At 40.8% G+C, this 20,904-nt stretch overlaps 1 long non-coding RNA gene and 1 pseudogene across 2 annotated transcripts in view; both read right to left on the minus strand.

The window, feature by feature from the left end:
* The window catches only part of LOC309635097, a 142,649-nt gene that overhangs the window by 72,585 nt on the left and 49,160 nt on the right, over positions 1-20,904 (minus strand). The gene's annotated exons all lie outside the window — the stretch shown is intronic.
* On the minus strand, positions 3,134-4,332 carry LOC309635095 (mitochondrial transcription rescue factor 1 pseudogene; annotated as a pseudogene). The gene has a single exon. The product of its transcript is annotated as a mitochondrial transcription rescue factor 1 pseudogene (transcript).

Below are 20,904 nucleotides of genomic sequence, written 5' to 3' on the forward strand. Positions count from 1 at the left end.
TGGCTGCAGGCAGGACAAGCAGATAGATGAGAACAAAAGATAATGGAAATATTGGGCAACTGTAACTATTGTCCACTTCTGACTGAGAAATCTTAGGCAGGTCATTTAATTGTTCTGCCTCCGTTTTTCTCCCTTTGAAATGGCATTAGCAGTACTTGCTTCTGCCCACCTCATGAGGGGACTTTTGACACTACAGAGGCAATGTTTAGAAAAGTTTTTTGCTCACTTCAGAATGTCCAAATAGAATCCAAATTTGTTGTGTATTTTCTACTGCTGAACACCTGCATGAGACTATTTTTAAGCTACTTTCTTTTAGCCTTCTTATAGCAGCAGGTAGATTTGGACAGTTTGACCTTGGTCCAGTCTTAAAAAAATGATCCAGCAAAGCAAATGGCCCGCATTGGTGATGGCTGAGGTGTGGTGGGAAAGACTTGGAGTGAGGATGCTTGGGTTTGAGTCCTGAGTTCAGGCCCTGCCATCTGAGTTGGGTGAAATGGAGGCAGTCACATCCTCTCTCGGACTCAGTTTCTTCATCTGTAAAATGGGATGTTTTAGAGTTGTGATGAGGACATAGGGGAATGCATATGAAGGGGTGTCATGATTGCACAAATCTAACTCCTAGTCTACTTCTCCTTCGTTTAGCATTGGAAGAGACCTCACACATTGCCTGGTCCCATCCTTCCATTTACAGGTCAGAAAACTAAGGCTCAAGGAGGTCAGATGACTTCTCCAGGGCCTTGTCTCCTGACTCCTGTTCTCACTCCCTCTCTACTTTCCCTGGTTTTTGAGTGGCTTCTTACAACAGAAGACGCAGGGCACCTCTGTGGACAAGCAGCTTCTGAAAGGACAGAGAGACAGAGGGCACCCTCCCAGGATGCTAGTCAGCTTGTACCTCAAGTGTGAAGAAGAAAAGTCTACACTCAGATGTCAGCCAGAGCTTGGAAGAAATAGATTCAGCCATTAAAGTAATCCTCGCACACCTCAGTGAGTAAATACAGTCATCCATATAGGAACGAGGTAGGAATAAAACAACAGGTGTTTTGAGATGATTACATGTATTTGTTACCGGGGACATGCAAAAGCCATTTCCAAGCATTTATTATTTTCATTTAACATTTATTCAATGAAGAGTGTTGCAGAGCACGCTATCATAATCTGAGCCCCTTTTGACTGTGTGCACAGCTTTTCAGATACCTGCAATTTCTTCTTCTTACTTACAAAGATGTTTATTGAACTACAAGAGGTAAGTAAACACCTGGAGAGATCTCAGAGGAAACCTGTTGAATGGTTCCTCTCCCTAATAGAAGGGATCAGATAGATACCTGAACCTCAGTGTATCCCAAAATACTCCAGCAGAAGGAATTAAGCCTTTAAATGTCCATACTACTGGTATGCAGAGAGAAGCAGAAAATTTCAGGGTTGGAAGAAACATTATGATGGGGTCTGGATGCCCCAGGATTTTGTTAAAATGTAGATTCTGGATCAATCAGTCTGCAGGTGGATTCTGAAGTTTTGCGTTTCTAACAAGCTCCCAGGTGATGTTGACACTGGTTTGGGACCACACTTTGAGTAACAACTCCATTCACTATGCACCTGTTCTTAGCTATTATTGGATAAAGCAAATAAAGCTTTGCAAAGCCTTTTGGGTGCTTGTATTAAGAAAAAATATAAGTTGATCAAGATATCACTTATATGTGGAATCTAAAAAAATGGTACAAATGAACTTATGTACAAAATAGAAATAGAGTTACAGATGTGGAAAACAAACTTATGGTTACCAAGGGGGAGGGGGGGAGGGATAAATTGGGAGGTTGGTATTGACATTTACACACTGCTATATATAAAATAGATAACTAATAAGAACCTACTGATAGCACAGGGAACTCTACTCAATACTCTGTAATGACCTGTATGGGAAAAGAATCTAAAAAAGACTGGATATATGTATAGGTATAACTGATTCACTTTGCTGTACAGCAGAAATGAACACAGCATTGTAAATCAACTCTACTCCAATAAAAATTAATTAAAAAAAAAAAAAGATTGTCTCTAAGTAGAGGAGAAACAAGTGCTACCTCTATCACCAAAAAGAGATAACTGAAAGTCCTAGTTAAGATTAAGGAATTTGCAATTTAATATATCACTTTCTCCAAGGGGATCTACCTTTGAATCAGGGCTGGAGGGAAAAGAGAATGCTGAACGCAGCGTTCCTCTAATAGCGCCATGGCAGGCCCAAGGGGCGGGTTGGTGGGAGACGTATCTGGGGGAATGTGCCCTTTCTAGCACGCCACAGCACTTTCAAATATTCTGACTCTGGAACCTATGTCTTTTGAATCCTATACCTGAAATAACCAAAAAATAAATATCTGTATGTAATTTTATAGACATTTCAGCCAATTTCCAAGTGTAGAAGTTTAACTTAAAGGACTACAATCACCATAGCTTAAGCAACTTTGCATTTCCCATGGTATTTAGCACAATGCCTTGCTCAAAGTAAAGCCCTAATAAATATATTTTGACTGGAGGTGGGGGTGAGTAGAAATATATTCATAGCCCTGGGAGGTATGGTGACAGGAAAAGCTACTAGTTTTTCATTGGTTCCCATAGGTAAAATTACTATACAAACTGGATAATTCAATTATTTTGCCCTCAATCAATTGTTCTCTTGTAATCAATTCAGTCTTAAACTTTACCGAGTAGGTCCTGGATTCAGCTTCTCTACACGGAGAATTTCTGGTGTTTGGGGGCTCATGTAGCAACCAGTTTGTCACCTAGGACCATAAAAATTCCAATACTCTAAAAAAGGTCTTCACATGACAGTTGATCCAATGTGACAGTAGATCAACGAATGTAAAGATGAATTGACCCTTAAAGGACTCTACAGTCACTGAATAAATGATATAAACTTATTCTGATTATGAACAAATTTATTTCAACTTTCCTTTTTTCACCGAATATTTGTTAATACATTGAATTCAAAACACCAGTTTTTTTTTCAGTTGAAGAACTTCAATCCTAAGATGTCAGATTAGAAAACATTTTAAATCACAAACCTTTTTATTAAACGTGAGGGGAAATGAGTTAGGGTGAACTCAATAGAAGGTAAACACAGAGTTTTCTTTTCTTTTTTTTTTTTTTTTTTTTTTAATGGTAGGAGAACTTTATTTTAATAAAAACGTCCTCTTTTTAACCTGGCCCCTTCCCCACCACTAGAATGCAGCTTTATCGCTAAAAAGCAATCCATTTATTTGAGCGTACTCTTTTTAGGCAATTTTAACTTTTTCCACCGCCGTAACACCACTCTGTATTTCTCACTGCTGGTCTTCTCTTCAAACACTTTTTTCAGGAGAATCCGCATCACTGTCTCTGTTTCTGCTTCTCTATCCTCTCCAGTTAGAAGATCCAATGTATCTCCCACTTTCACCGTTCTACTTTTCTTCCATAATTTTTCCCCGTTCAGCCTGAGTTCACCTTTGTAGAATGCATCTTCCACTTTGTTTCTTCTGATATCTAGGCCCGTCTTCAGGATAACATCGTATCGGAAGGACTGCACTACTTTGTCCAGGTCTTTATAGTCTCTGACCGCAGTGGGGTCGTCCTCTGGCTCCTCTTCCTGCTCACTCATCTCATGACGCTCACTCTCTTCATCAGAGTCCCCTTCATCCTCCACTTGTTGCAGAGTCTTTGTAGTGGATTTTTTAGAGCTTACATTACTTTTGAGTCTTATGGAAAATGGGAAAATATATTCTTGAGATGTTAAAAGCCCTGAGAGTCTCAGTGAGAAAATGTTATGGAAAAATGTTTTATAATTTGAAGAATTTAACTTGGTACTAGACAAATATAAGTATCGATTCCAGGAAGCACAGTGTTTTTGTGAAGGTGTCCCTCGTAGCGCTCCGCAGAGCCCAATCCAGGCATCTGGCTTTCTTAAAACACCGCTGGGCGACCTGACACTTGTCATAGCCATGGCTCATACGACCTTCCCGGGTCCTCAAGGTCAAGGGAAACGACACCAACGTCCTCGATCTCGCGGTCTGTCTCTGCAGCCAACAGGAGCGGCCGGGCCCACGGGCAGACGGCCTCGGCCCGCCGGGTTCGCAAGGCCCCTAAGAGCCCCCGGATCCACCGGGCGTCCCGAGCTGGCCCGGCTGGGGCAGGACGCCAGAGACTCACGCGGAGACCTGGCAGGAGCGCGGGCGGGGGACTGGAGCTCGCCCTGCCCGTATTTCCCATGTGCTTGCTGTGAAGCAACAGAAGCGGGAGCGGACAGGGGGCACCGCACGTCGGGCAGGGGCTCAGTTACCTGTACGTCAGCGCCGCTCCCCCCTTCCCGCCCCCCACCCCCCAACCCCACGGCTTCGCCGAGCTCCCTCGAGTTTTCAAATTACAATTATATACAGCTCAGTCACAAAGCTCTGTACGCTTTTTTTTCCAATCAGCTTTACTGAGGTGTGAGTTAAAGTGTGCAGCTTGATGAGTTTTGACAAACATGACTGCCACTACCACCAAGATATAGAATACTTGTCTCATCCCCAAAATTTCCTTCAATTCCTTTATGATCAATGCCCACCAACCTTGACAACTACAGATCTGCTTTATGTCACTATGGTTTTGCCTTTTCTAGTTGTTTATATAAGTGGAATCACACAGCAGGTAGTCTTTTTGGTCCCGCTTCTTCCACTTAGTCTGTTGCTTTTGCGATTCATCCTATGTTGTTGTGTCTAGCAGCAGTTTGCTCCTTTTTATTGCTAAGTAATATTCCATTGTGCGGATATATCATAAGTGGTTTATCCATTCAGCAGCTGATGGACATTTGGGTTGTTCCTAGTTTGGGCCTATTGTGAACAAAACTTCTATGAACACCCATGTACAGGTCTTTGTGCTGGACATAGCTTTCATTCACCCTGGGTAAATACCCTCGATGTGGGATTGGTGAATCATATAGGAAGTATATATTTAACTTTATAAGAAACTGCCAGACTGTTTCTCTGAAAATGGCTGTGTCATTTTGCATTTCCACCAGCAGATTATGAAAGTTCTAGTTGCTTTACATTTTCACCAAAACTTGGTACTGTTAGTCTTTTTCATATTTGCCACTCTGGTGGGTATAGCAGTTATCTCGGTATCTTAATTTGCATTTCCCTAATGACTAATGATGTTGAATATCTTTTTTGTTCCTATTGGGCATTCATATATCTCCTTTAATTCACAATTGTTTATAATGGTTTTAGAGTAAAGGTGGCCCCACTTTAAAGATCAATGAACTAAGGCCACAGAAAGAAAATGTAAATGCTCACATTTATGCCACAGAGCTCCTGAGACAATGTCCTCAAGGAAGAAATGAGAGGTTTTATTAAACAGAGTTAGGAAAACTGGTATGTGTGAATTTCCACGAGTACATTTGCTAGTCTACTAAATAGAGAGAGAGAGATTTTTAAACACAATAGTATAATTTTCAAGTGAGAAAAAAATTAAACCCTAAATCAAATGAGGGAAAAGAAAATACCTTAAAATGTTAATTCACAATTTTTAAAAATCTCAGCTTTAGGTAAGATTTTGAGATAAAGTGAATATAGTATGGTAGTTTAGAGTGTTGGCGGTAAAGCCAGACAGTCTGGATTCAAATCCTGGCTCTGGCACATATGTGCTGATAAGCCAGGTTGTTGAGCACTCTGAGTCTAATGTCTTTAATGTATGAAATGTATAAAATGAAAATAACAATATTATTATTATAAACAATAATAATAAACAAAGGTTTGTTGGGATAACACATGTATTTAGAATGGTGTCTGGGGCTTCCCTGGTGGAGCAGTCGTTGAGAATCTGCCTGCCAATGCAGGGGACACGGGTTCGAGCCCTGGTCTGGGAAGATCCCACGTGCCGCGGAGCAGCTGGGCCCGTGAGCCACAATTACTGAGCCTGCGCGTCTGGAGCCAGTGCTCTGCAACAAGAGAGGCCGCGATAGTGAGAGGCCCGCGCACCGCGATGAAGAGTGAGTGGCTCCCGCTTGCCACAACTAGAGAAAGCCCTCGCACAGAAACGAAGACCCAACACAGCCATAAATAAATAAATAAACAAATACTTAAAAAAAAAAAAAAAACAATGTCTTTATAAAAAAAAATAAAAAAGAATGGTGTCTGGCATGTATTAAGTGTAATGTAATAAATATTAGTCATTGTTATTATTATGATGATATTATTATTATATAGACACTTGAAAGCATGAGATTGAAATACGTAGCCACTGAGCTAAACAAACAAACGTAATTTTCTCTATAAATAGACCCTTTACAAGATTGACACTTGAGATCAATCCAGGTCACCACTGGTTGGAATGAGGTCTATTTGCCACCTCAGAACACGTTTAAGGAAGACTCATTTCTGCAAAATCATCCCAGGTAATATGCTAGATGAATTGTCCTCCTTTCTAAAAGGAAGACTTCACCTCTTCCAGTACTAAGAAAAAAGAGCTGAGAGAATGGTTTCCTGAAAACAAACCCATAATTTGATGTTCTTCAACCCAAATAATTAGTCAGTGGCTCCTAAGGAGTTTCTTTGTAAGACATTCTGGATATGAGGCCAATCACTTGCTAGAACAGCAGCTTCTAACCTAAGCTATATTAAGGTAAAAATAAATTAATTAAAAATTATTATAATCAATTAATTATTAAAAAATTATAACCAATGAATTATAATTTTTATTTTTTATTTTTATTGAACTATAGTAGATTTACAATGTATTTGTTTCAGATGTACAGCAAAATTATTGAGTTATATGTATAAATGTATATATTCTTTTTTTACATTCTCTTCCATTATAGGTTATTACAAGATATTGAGTATAGTTCCCTGCGCTATACAGTAGGCCCTTGTTGATTATTTTATATATAGTAGTGTGTATATTTTAATCCCAAACTCCTAGTTTTATCCTTCCCCCCATTTCCCCTTTGGTAACCATAAGTTTGTTTTCTATGTCTGTGGGTCTATTTCTATTTTGTAAATAAGTTCATTTGTATCCTTTTTTTTTAGATTCCTCATATAAGCAATATCACATGATATTTGTCTTTCTCTGTCTGGCTTACTTCACTTAGTATGATAATCTCTAGGTCTATCCATGTTGCTGCAAATGGCATTATTTCATTCTTTTTTATGGCTGAGTGATATTCTAATGTGTATATATATACCACATCTTCTTTGTCCATTTATCTGTTGATAGACACTTAGCACCAATAATTTGATACTGTATTTAAATTAACATTTTAGTAATCATTTCATTTTCTACCTACTTGTGAAAAATAGTACACATATATGTAGGGCAGTTTTTCATTAAATCAACTAAAAATGCTTGCTGAGGACCCTTGCAATCACTCCAAGTACCCCCCAGGGTCTAGGGCTCACAGATGGGGAACCTCTATACCAGAACATACATGCAGATTTTTTCAGCCTTGGCTCTCCTGAGAGAATTCCCCCATGTTGTGTTCAGTGACATCTTCTTGCACTAAGATCGTAACAATTTCACCGAGAGTTTTGTGTTTATCGTGTAGAATGTGTGTACAAGTCACATACCGTTGTAAAGGCCTCTAAGCCCAGGAGAGACCGTCCAATTTCTTCAAATACTTAAATGTTCTCTGCGTTCTTGACTGTGGTTTGTGGTATCTTCCTTCTGATTCTAGCAGGATCCTTTCTGTAACTGGTCCTAACTGCTTTCTGTAAGGATGCAGATTGCAGAGACAGTTCCAACTTACTCAGTGAAGGCCCTCCAACTTCTGGACTTTTTTTCTTCTGCATGACAAAGATGAGACTTCTTCTCCGTAGAGATCACAGGTGCATCTGTACAGGTGTGAGTCCCTTGTGAACCCCTAGGAGAAGCCATGACTTGTGGGGTCAGGTCCCACCCATTCATCTCCTCTTCACGCAATGGTGGAAAGCCAATAGCATTAACACAGGCAGGGAGGTGAGTCAGCAACGAATTGTTCTTATGCAGCAAAGACCAACTGGTGGTTCGCTTTTTTAGTGAATTCCAAAAATCTGGAGTCATTTGAGTCCAAAGGGGGAACTTGTGAGAGCAAGAGCAGGGCAGGGGGAACAAGGAAAAAATAGAAGCAACAAAAATATGCCTTCAGTGTTTGCCTGCTCATTAGACCAGCACTGAGCCAGTACTCCTATGGCCTGAATAACTGATACTTTTTATAAGTAACTGAAGAGCTATAAAAAGCTTAGCATTTAAGAAAACAACAAACAGCTGTGTCCAATGAGCAAGAAAAATCTAAAGAAAGAGCCTGTCTGAGTGGCAAGAGGTCACACTGCTTCTTGAGGAAGTGCTAAAACATGACTAACATTTGCTACATCAGTGTGTTTTCCTGGCTGGTCATACTACTCTTCCTTTCACCTCAGCACCACTTCCCCATTGAAATAGAAAAACAAATGCATGTCACCAGAACGCTCAGCAATATTTCCTGGAAACAGCATTTCTTTTCTGTGCACTTAACCATGTGTTAGGCAGTGGTACACACGAGGGGTTCCCGATCAGCAGAGTGAACAAACACCTTATGCAGTCAGGCTGAGCCTCACTGCCCTGGGACCCCTGGGCTTAGTTCACATGTGTCTTGAGGTCCCACACAGCTGCCCTTCACTTTAACGGAAAATGCCATCTGCAGGAACAACAGCTAGCAAAAGGCAGCAATAACCCTCCCTACTTCCTCTGGTAATTATCCATAAACTCAATAATGAGGCAATTACCAGTGGGAGGCAGTATGGTAAAGTGATCAAATATATGGGCTTGGGGCTCTGAATTCCAACTCCTGCACTTACTCCTGGGTGACCTTGAGAAGTTAACTAACCTCTCTGCACCCTAGCTCCCTTAATAGTAATTAGTAAGTCAAACAAAGTCATCTTCCCCTAGCCTTCAGCTGAGCCTTTGGTGGGCTTGTTAGACAATGGTCTATGATGACTCTAAGAGGGCATACATCCATCTTCCCTAATTTCCAAGCTTTAGGTATCTTTTCTTAATGGTACATAATAAACGTTAGTTGGGACAAACAATAAGTGAATAGGAAAATGCAGACCTAGATCCAATCATATCAATAATTACATTAAATTTAGGTGGATTCAACACTATTATTTAAAAAGCAGAGATGGTCAGAACAGATAAAAAGTAAAACCCAGCTATGTATTGCCTATAAGAGATATACTTTAAACATAAGGATTCAGATCAGCTGAAATGAATTGGATGGAAAATGTGTGTCATGCAGACAATAAGCATAAGGCTGGAGCAGCTATAATAATATTAGATAAAGCAGACTTCATTACAAAGAGTTTGCCATAGGAAAAGAGGGACTTCTCATAATTCAACAGAAAGACATAATAATTATAAATGTATATGCAACTAATAACAGAGTTTAAAATACGTGCAATAAAATAGGCACTTAAAGGGAGAAAAGACAATTCTATAATCATAGCTGGAGATTTTTAACACACCCCCCCATAGCAATTGATAGAGTAGCTAGACCAAAAAAATCCCTAAAAATGTAGAGGATTTGAACCATACTATTAATAAATATCAGCCATAATTTTCTTTTCCTTTGATACACATTTTCAGACACTTGCAAAGCTGCCAGTTCTGGCTCCACACCAGCAAGGAAGCCACTCAGTCCATTGTCCCTTCAAAAGGCACAGAAGTGTGGATGGTGTCATACTTGGAGGAGCCTTTCAAAACTTAGTCTACGGAGAAGTGTCTGAATGCTGCAAGGGGGCTACATCTTGTTGTTTTTTTTTTTTTTCCTCTTCAGCCTGTTTTATATGAACCAACTCTAGAATCACCAGTCTGTTCCCACAGCCATCCTGCCATCTGCTAGGCTTGACAGCCATTGCTGGAGCTTTCAGAATCCTTCCCTAAGATATCTGGAGTGTCGCCACAACAGATGTTTAGCCATCACATTTCATACATACTGCCTAGGGCAAGACCTCCCTCCGTATGAGGAAAGTGTTGGAGGTCATGTGGAATATTAAAATCCTTTGAAACTGTCCATAGCAAAAGAATTTACACTTTGGCTCTGCCCCTTAGGTGAACTCCAAACAAACATAGCCCCCATTTATCTTTATTAGCAATTACTCAGATAAAATTGAAGATTGTATTGGAAAGAAAAAATAAATAACAAAAAAAATCGAACTTTTGAAAAATGTAAAAGATCAGGTTGTACCTTGAAAATATTTGCTGCTGCCTCTTTTCTGCCTAAGGCTGTGAGTTACATTGCAGCCTTGCATTCCACAGAGTGTCTGCAGGGTGAGATATGTGTGATCCAAGGGCCTTATTATCCCAGGTGAACTGGGCAAAGACTTCCCCAAATAAGCAACTTATTTTTCTTTCACTTGAGGACATGGACCTCAGGTAGATAAAGTTTCAGTTAAAAGGTCTGCCTGCAGAGAATTAGACACTTCCAAGGCTTGTGGATTTCACATGTGTTGGCATCTCTAACCACCATAAATCTTCTTTCCAGCATTCCATTCATCCCAACAGCTCTTGCTCTGCCAAGGCCATGATGGAGGTTAGACAAAGTCTAGGGATTATGGATGTGGGACAAGAGGGGGCCTTTGCAAAGGTTTTCTTTAAGACCCATGATTTAAATAGTCCATTCAGGGGACTTCCCTGGTGATCCAGTGGTAAAGAATCCGCCTGCCAATGCAGGGGACGCGGGTTCGATTCCTGGGCAAGTAACTAAGATCCCACATGCCTTGGGGCAACTAAGCCCGCACGCCACAACTACTGAGCCTGCGCGCCTCTACTAGAGAGAAGCCCGCACACTGCAATGAAGACCCGCTGCAGCCAAAAAAATTTTTAAATTTAAAAAGAAAATTAATTAATTAATTAATTAATTATTTTTTAAAAAGTAGTCCATTCAGTCATAGGCTAGGGCAACAGAAGATCATGGCATTGATAGAGGCAGAGAAACCATTTCTGAATAGTGAAGGCTTCTTGTCTCAGGATGCCCTCCCAACAAAGCAGTAGCTCCCAGAGAGAAGAATCTACTATTTTCAAGCCCTTTTGCCTCTAATCCCATTGGCAATGTCGGTATTCTCTCCTTAAGGAACATTCCTAGCACTTCGTCTCCCAAGTGGCAATACCAAAGCCCAGTCAGCTGCAGAAGACGTGGCCATCAATCACAAGATCTCTCCCCACCTTTAGGATCTTGTTTACCTGGACTCTTCCCCATGATATGGCCTGTTAAAAAGGAACACAATTATACGATTCTCCCCTTCTTCAACAGAGTATTATTCTTTGCTCAGAAAGAGAATCTGGTTCATTCCATGATTAATCTTTTCAGTGCTCTGGAAGGGCCAATAGGTGACAGGCATGAGGGGAAAGCACTTCCACGAACACATTTTTTACTGGAACTTGTCCTTTTGCAAAGCTCTTCTGCCAGATTCCATTAGGAAATTGCAAGCAGATTCATATATCCAAGTGCTTCTCTCTCTCCTCCTCGTAAATATATAGACATCACATGGCAGAGAGGGAGAAGGCGCTGACTCTCTTGCAATGGCATACCCTGCACAGCAGACGTGTAGGCAAATGCCAATACTGAACGCGGTAGTGCGTGCATATATGCATATGAATATATATCATGTTATTACTCCTTGGCAATGAGATTCCAAGTAGCTACAGAGGGGAGGGAAAAGTCATAATCAATACAGCTGCGCTTCAGAATGTCAACTGAAGGCAGACAATGATAAGAAGATGGGCAAGGCTGTCCCTAGCAACATGAAAATAAGAGCCAGGACCACCTAAGGATTGACTAGGGACTGGGCCAAATTCCAGCCCTAAACTCATCACAAATTATGCTAAGAGCTCCCCAGGGAAGGCTCCAATTGGCATTTTTGAGCCACACATCCCATTCTTTTGATACAGACATCAGGACTGCCTGGGAGACTGTCGGAGAACAAAAACGCAAAGCAAAAGATGAATTCGGAAAGGGCTGCTCTCCCTTCCAAATTCTTTCAAGTTTCCCGAGAAATCCTTCAGCTCCTTTCAGACAAGCTGATACTATTATTCCACTTTGTCATTCAGGTCCCTGATGAAGGGCACAGCCAGCGCGCAGAAAGGTAAAGAGAACAGTAGATGAAAATGTCAGTGGACGGGTTGGAAGGCCGCAGCATGGCAGAGCCTTCCAGCTGGAAGGAGAGAACCACCCCCCAACCAAAACCTATTTTTCAGGGAATACACTTTAAGACTGTTTTCCTTCTTCTTCCAGGAACACTTAGGTCTTGTCTTTTTGTAGACAGAGACATACACTTAATCACAAGCATATTGTATGAAAGAAAAATGTATAGACCTTCTAGACCTCCAAATATATAGCAACGGTTCCAATTTTCATTACCAGAAATAACTAGAGGAAATGAGAAGCAGGTGTGGGAAGGCTTCCCTGAGCGATGCCAGGGCTTCGTTTTAATTCAGTCGTGTATGGCCTGCCACTACCTCCCAGCCCTGCGGCTCACATGCTCAGAGGTCAGGCTACTAAAATCAGCCAGATACACACAAATTCATTTCTTTTAGACCCCAGCTCTACATGCCTTGCCAGCAGAACACTGCACCAACTTCTGACAGAAGCATCACTGTATCTCTAAGGTAATAGAGGTTCTTCTTAGGTGACACAAAATGTTTGGGGCATAGCTTTGGGGAACTCAGAATTCATCAGAAGAGAAGTGCTCATATACAAAAGCATGGAACGTCTTTTGGGTGGGTGGTAGAAATCTAAAATAAGTTCCATATTTCTTCTATTGGTAAAGTAAATCTTAATGGAGTATGGAATATGTGGCTTGTTGGCATTGGGAACTGTTCAGATCACATACATTTTTGATAATGGCCTTTGTTTGAGGACTACTGCCTGGAGAAGAGGAAGGATGAGGTAGATCTGAGGATCTACCTTTTTTTTCCTTTTCATAAATAACCCACATTTGCTTCTTTTCCGCCTTTAGGCAGCCCTTTTAATGCTTCGAAAATTTAGAGCCGCCCACAAATTAAAAAGAGGACATTAGCATCTGCTTTGAATATATCTACCAGAGACCAAAGCCCACAGAGGAAGAATAACAGTTAATTTACTGGACAGGAGTCCATTGCAAGTGCCTGTTGTAGGATAGTTCTTTGTTAGTTTACAACGCAGCTCTGGGATGATCACATATGGAAGTTTCAGTAGAGAAAGTAGGGTCAGGAATGGACTCAAGCCCTGGTTCTGCCACCTCCTGGTTGCTGACCTTTGACGAGTGACTTAACCTCTGTAGAACTTAATTTCCTTATCTATAAAATGGGGGGTTGAACTAGATGATTCCCAAGGTCATCTTCTGTTATAAAATTTAATGATTCTAAGTCTCCAGCCCTCTTGGAAAAAGCATATCTGGCTATGTTTGTATGAATTGACTACACTAAGCACTGTAATGAGCTAAAAAGATTTCAAAGTGACAAACTGTTATAACTGACACTAAGAGGGTAGCCATGATCCTAATGAATGAATTTGCTCATAATTCATCTCCATGGAAAGAATGGAGACACAATAGGGGTCTTTAGCTATGGTAGACTGTTTGGGACCAGGCCTCAGCAAAAGAAGCTCCCACAAAGAAAGGTCAGGGCCTCAACTTCAGTGCTTAAACTCACCTCCCCTGGAATTTCACCCACTGGATGTCCCAAGAATGCCAACTCTCCCTTCCTAAGCCTCTAATCCAACAAGGAGACAGGCTGTGACTTCGCATGTGGATGTATAGAGCTCCTGGACAGATAGAAATAAGTTCTTGCTGAAGGGATGGGTAATTACACTGGCTGGTCAGGCACTTTCAAAGCCAAAATGCTCATCTTTTGTGCTTGAGTCAGAGATAAAGGGCCTCACTCCAGAAATCTGACACCATCCTAAGACCTAAAATTCATCCAGAACCGCATTTATTCTTAGGTCTACATTTCTGCTCGTCTTGCTCTTTAACTATGGTAACCCCAGTGTTCCTCTCTCCCTTGACTGCCTACGTTCACCCTGATTTACATGATGGACTTCTAAGTGTTGGAAACAGCACTGACACAAATATGTACACTGTACTCACAGCGGGTGGGTGTACATGGGTGCACTCACACAGGTGCACACTTCCTTTTCAAAGATTTTTGTCAAAAAAAAAATTAAGCTCCTTGGGCAACCTCAAAGTTAAAGTCTTAAAGTCTTAAAGTGTGGTATTTGCATTCAAAAATACTAGTGTATTTATAGGGCATTGTACCAAGATGATCCAAAAAATGTTTGCTGAGTTGAATTACTCTTTTTTTTTAGGTTAGAGTGTCTCCCTCATTGTAAAATAATTACTCCTTATATATGTGAAATATATTCAAAGTTTTTTAGAACTCTGAACTTTTCTTCTGGACTTAATAAAGAAAATAACATTGACTACTGTGAAATTTTAAATGAACCTATTACTTTTGGAATAAGTTATCTCTGGCTGATAGGTAAGCAGCTGTTATGGGTTCAATTTTGTCCTCCTCCTCCAGATTCATATGTTGAAGTCCTAACCTCCAGTCCTGAGAATATGATCTTATTTGGAGATAGAGTCATTGCAGATGTAATTAGCTGAGATGAGGTCATAGTGGAGCAGGGTGGGCCCCTAATCCAATATGACTGGTGTCCTTATAAAAAGGGGAAATTTGGAGAAGGACACATATAGGGAGAACATGATGTGAAAATGAAGGCAGAGATCAGGGTGATGCTTCTTCAAGTCAAGGAACAGCACAGTTTGCCAGCAAAACACCAGAAGCTAGAAGAGAGGCATGCACCAGATTCTCCCTCACAGCACTCAGAAGGAACCAACCCTGCCAACACCTTGATCTTGGACTTCTAGTCTCTAGGACGGTGAGACAATAAATTGTCTGCTGTTTAAGCCTCCATTTATAGCACTTTGTTATGTCAGCCATAGGAAACTAAAACAATAACCAAATTTGGGCATTTTCTTCTCTAGGCTTATTTCTAAATTATCTAGACAGAATGCCTCTAACAATTTGTATAAGTCTGCTTTGTTCATTCTACTAACCACACACACACACACACACACACACACACACACACACACACAGACGGCCACGTCCCTACACGGAGATAAGTGTCTGGACTCAGCCCTATTGAGAAGGGTTGCTGGAATGCCCCGGAGACCATGCCGTAATGGTAGACGTCAACAGGGGTTGTGTTTTCTTACTCTTAGTCTTGAATCAGTAAAAGACGAAGAAAAAAAGCACACTTGCGTATTCACTGGTTTAGGCCCAGTCATGATTCCTTTAAAGACGCTGCCAATAGATTTTAGTCATTCTCTGGCAAAGGTTTCTCTTCAACCACAAACACTACACATAGTTGCGGAATGAGTCACCACCTTGAGTAATCTAATTCCTTGACCAGTACACGTCTGCTGCTCACAGCACAAAGTGTCTTTCGTTGTGTATTTTGTTTTGCTCTGTTCTCGGGAGCTTCTTTAATACTTTCTTAAGGGTACAGTAAAGGATTCACTCTGAATCCTCAGTTTCCTCAGCAGCCTGCGACCTGCCTAGTCATCAAGAACCAAAATGTTAAGTTTTATTACGCTTTCTCATACCTTCAGTTAAGCTAGAGGAGGCATGATTACTGCAAAAAAGCAGTAAGTGTAGGTTAAAAAAAAATTTTTTTCCCCCAAACTGGAAGCCGTTTGCTAAAGAATCCAGGGGAAAAACAAAAGGGAACGAACTGAATGAAGGTCCAGGGAAGATGGGGGAGTGGAGTCCACACCGTGTCACCAGCCAGGTTCCCACAGAGGCTCAACTTATATCACCAAATAACACCCAAGAGTTATTTCTATCAATAAAGTTTAAAGCAAATAAACCTCTGAGCTTATTTTTGCATGATTTTTTTTAAAAAGTGTTCCTTAAAGATATTTTCCAGTCCAACATATTATAACCACAACCAGGAAATATTTTTTTCTCCAAGGCTGATAAATTGAAACATTTTGAATATTTGTAACCTGTTCTTTTAAGAAGAATTTTTTATGAGTATCTGGTGAGCACTTTTTGAGTTTTTTTCTCTTTCTTTTCCCATGAGTGGGTACCAATATTATGGAAATACAAATTGGAGAAATGAAACCAACAACAAAATGAAAAAGCAACCTACTGAATGGGAGGAAACATTTGCAAATTGCATATCTGGTAAGGGATTAATATTTAAGATACATAAGGAACTTACACAACTCAACAGCAAAAAACCAAATAATCCAATTTAAAAATGGACAGAGGATCTGAATAAACATTTTTCCAAAGAAGACATACAAATGGCCAACAAACACATGAAAAGATGCTCAATATCACAAATCATCAGGGAAATGCAAATCAAAACCATAATGAGATACTACCTCACACCTGTCAGTATGACTATTATCAAAAGAACAACAAGTAACAAGTGTTTGCAAGGATGTGGAGAAAAGGGAACACTCTTGCACTGTTGGTGGGAATGTAAATCGGTGCAGCCACTATGGAGAACAGTATGGAGGTTCCTCAAAGAGTTAAAGATAGAACTACCATACGACCCAGCAATCCCACTCCTGGGTATTTAACCAAAGAAAATGAAAACACTACCTTGAAAAGGTATCTGCACCCCCATGTTCACTGCAGCATTATTTACAATAGCCAAGACATGGAAATAATTTAAGTGTCCACTGATGGATGAATGGATAAAGAAGACACACACACACACACACACACACACATACACACACATACACACAAAGTGGAATGTTATTCAGCCATAAAAAATAAAATCTTGTCAAAAAATAGATAAAATAAAACCTTGTCATTTGCAACAACATGAATGGACCTTGAAGGCATTATGTTAAGTGCGGTAAGTCGGAGAAAGACAAACAGCACATGACCTCACTTATATGTGGAATCTAAACAAGCAAACAAACAAAACCAAGCTCATAGGTACAGAGCACAGACTGGTGGTTGCCAGAGTTAGGGGGTGGGAGGTGGGCAAAAATGGGTGAAGGGGGTCAAAAGATACAAATTTCCAGTTATAAAATAAATAATTCATGGGGATATAATGTACAGCATGATGACTATAGTTAATAATACTGTCTTGCATATTTGAAAGTTGCTAAGAGAATAGATCTTAAAAATTCTCTGGGGCTTCCCTGGTGGCGCAGTGGTTGAGAATCTGCCTGCCAATGCAGGGGACACGGGTTCGAGCCCTGGTCTGGGAAGATCCCACATGCCATGGAGCAACTAGGCCCGTGAGCCACAACTACTGAGCCTGCGTGTCTGGAGCCTGTGCTCCGCAACAAGAGAGGCCGCGATAGTGAGAGGCCCGCACATCGCGATGAAGAGTGGCGCCCTCTTGCCGCAACTAGAGAAAGCCCTCGCACAGAAACAAAGACCCAACACAGCCAAAAATAAATAATAAATAAATAATAAATAAATTAAAAAAAAAATTCTCATCACAAGAAAAAAATGTTCTGTAACTATGTATAGGGACAGAAGTTAACTAGACTCATTGTGGTGATCATTTCACAATATATACAAATATCAAGTCATTATGTTGTACACCTGAAACTAATATAATGTATGTCAATTAATTATACCTCAATTTTTTTAAAAAAGAAAGAAATTGGAGAAATAAAAGTACTTTAAATTCATTTCTACTATGCTGCTCTATTCCATAACCAAATGCAGAAGGGAGAAAGACACATCTTAAGTGTATGCTGTAAATGAGGGAGCTTTCAGAACAAGCTGAAGAGTGGCTGTTTAATAGTGTTATTCATAACTTATATTTGCATGGCAATACACAACTCTCACAAAACTCACTTCACCCTCAAAACAGCCCTGAGAACTAGATATATTAACATCAAGGAAACAGAAGTTCCCAGGTTCTATGGAAGGTGGTGGAGCTAGGACCCTCAGCTTAGTGCTCTTTGTTCAGCATTCTCTAAGGCAACTTGCCCCAGACAGGAAGCGCAGCCATCTGCCACAGAGAATTCTCTAGTTAACGTAGGGTGAGACTCCTCTCCACCTAAGGACAGTGAAGTGAGCCACAAAACTTCTCTGAGCTTCTGTTTTCTCATCTGCAAAATAAGGACAATGTCACCCATCCCCACAAGATAAGGTGAGAGTAAAATCAAGTGATGCCAGCGAAAGAAGTTTAATAAACCATAAGTGTTACGCACATGTTATACAAATCCCTTCTCCCGTCCCGGAGCTATATGGCAGAGTGAATAAGGACGCTTATTTACTGTTTGACCTTAGGCAAGTTTCTTAATATTTCTAAGGCTCAGCTTCCTTATGGGTAAAACAAGAATACGACAAGGACCTTGCCCATGAGATTATGGTTGAAGCGTAGAGGAGATAATCCATGACCAAGCACTCAGCACTGGTCACTGCATGGACATAGCCAGTCCTCAATAAATGTTGGCTTTCATTAGTAAAGCTGTGTTTGATCCCAGCACTTTACCAGCTCAAGTATAAGCAAACAGCCCAAATCGTGTCTATCCAGGCTCTTTGCTCTGATGGCAGTTTCAACTCTATTTTCTCAAAAGACAGTTTTGGATGAGTTCCACTTACCCTTTGTTTTGCAAAATCAACATCTCTGGTCCACAACAAACTTTCAGCCACTGAACATGGTTTGCCCTACTTTTATTCCTACAGCATAGGATTGGGTTGGACAATATTTACCCCATCCTGATAGGCAGGGAACAGAACCAATGCACTCCTCACCTTGGTGTTCCTCTCCAAAGAGGGGCAGTGCGACAGTGTTACTTCAAAAGTTATTTGGTGAAATTGAGTTATTTGTGGTGAGGTGGATGGACCTAGAGTCTGTCATACAGAGTGAAGTAAGTCAGAAAGAGAAAAACAAATACCGTATGCTAACACATATATATGGAATCTAAAAAAAGAAAAAAAAAATGGTTCTGATGAACCTAGGAGCAGGACAGGAATAAAGACGCAGACGTAGAGAATGGACACAAGGAAGGGGGAAGGTTAGGCTGGGACGAAGTGAGAGAGTGGCATGGACATATATACACTACCAAATGTAAAATAGATAGCTAGTGGGAAGCAGCTGCATCGCACAGGGAGATCAGCTTGGTGTTTTACGACCACTTGGAGGGGTGGGATAGGGAGGGTGAGAGGGAGACGCAAGAGGGAGGGGATATGGGGATATATGTATATGTATAGCTGATTCACTTTGTCATAAAGCAGAAACTAACATAACATTGTAAAGCAATTATACTCCAATAAAGATGTTAAAAAAAAAGTTATTTGGCAGTTACGGAGCCAAGTTTTATGAAACACAGAGGAGAATGAATTATTTTATGTACTAACTAGGAAAAGTCAACTCTAGCTGTCAGTGAGTAAAGGAATGTAAAAAGCGGCAAAGCACCTGACATATAATTGGCACATAAGACAAGCTGCGCCAGAAGAGAATAAGTAACAAGGTGTCTTCCGGATTGGATTGATGTCTGATCATGGCTTTGAAGAATGTTTTAACAGGAAAAGAAGAATAAACACCAGCACAAACTAATCTTAAAATCTCATTCGTCTCTGGCTAGGAACACTACTTCTTAATTTAATCAGGTAACTACATTTTTCTGTAACTTAGATCATCTGAATATATATATATATATATATCTTTACGCATTGCCTGAGGGTCATATAAATTACACATATCAACATTCACATGAATGGAAGCTGTTTACCTGTGCTCAGGTACAATGGCGGCGCGTGGGCCGTTTCCTCAGACTTGCTTTTAGGGAATGTTGAAACCCTGAGATGTCCCAGTGATTTTCAGAGGAGAGAAACTGAAACTCAGGAACTAGATGCAGATGGAGACATCCTGAAATCCTTGCCATTTCCTTGTTCCTGAGCATTTCAGAAGTAAATGTGTTCATCCTCAAACATTTCATTTTCCTCTTAATTCTTCCCTCTGGGTGGTCTTACAGGGTCTGTGTTTCAGATCTTAGACTTCCTACCCTGTCTGCTCTGTTTTCTTTAGAACTTCCAACATTTGAACATATGACTCACTATCTTACGGGAACTTGATTCAGTCAGTGAACATTTATTAAGTGCCTGCTACCTAAAAGGCATGTACAGGGCACTGGGGTTGATACTGTAAACCCCCAGACATCTGCAAACAATGTCAAGGTACCAAGCCCTGAAGATGTGAATTTGAAGAAAGCCTAGCTCTTGCACTCTAATATATAGACAAGTGAGAGATGGAGGGAGAGAAATAATTAAAACACAACGTGAAAAGTGCAAAACAACCAGCTGGTCTGTGGGTTTCCCCCCTTTTCTGACCTTCCTGCTGAAATTTGTGAACGGTCGTGGTGGCGATGTCTGGGCTCCTCCTGGAGAAATGGGACGCTCGAGCTCCAGCCCCAGCGTAGACCCCGGCAATGGATGGAAATTCAACCCATTCACCAGGCACCCCCATCTCCCCATATTCCCACAGAGCACATGTTTTTTCTTTCTCATAAGAGCCATAGATTTTTCCTATAGCTCTGGAAGGAGCCTTTCACTGGGGCCTCCGACCCTTCCCTCAATTCCCGCTCTAGTCTCGTTTTTTCTCCCTGCCCCCCATGTCTCTAGGTGTCTGTGACTTCCTTCCTGTTCCATTGTTCCAATGCCGTCATCCCCTCATCATGCTGGGCCTCCCCCAAATGACATCGTGGAAACGGCCGCCTCCCTGGAATACAAGAAAGTATGTCTTTTGCACCGTGGGTAGTTACAATATGTTACACTGAAAGAGTCTGACGCTATCCTATTTACATGTTGCATTTTTAAACTGAAAGCAAGCATGTATAGATAAAATATTTCTCTTTCTAAGACAATCAAAGTGCAATTTGAAGAAAACCCATAAGGAGCCTTTACCTTTCTGCACTCATGAAT

Source organism: Balaenoptera borealis (assembly GCF_965194805.1).
Source record: "Balaenoptera borealis genome assembly, chromosome: 9".
NCBI lineage: Eukaryota > Metazoa > Chordata > Mammalia > Artiodactyla > Balaenopteridae > Balaenoptera > Balaenoptera borealis.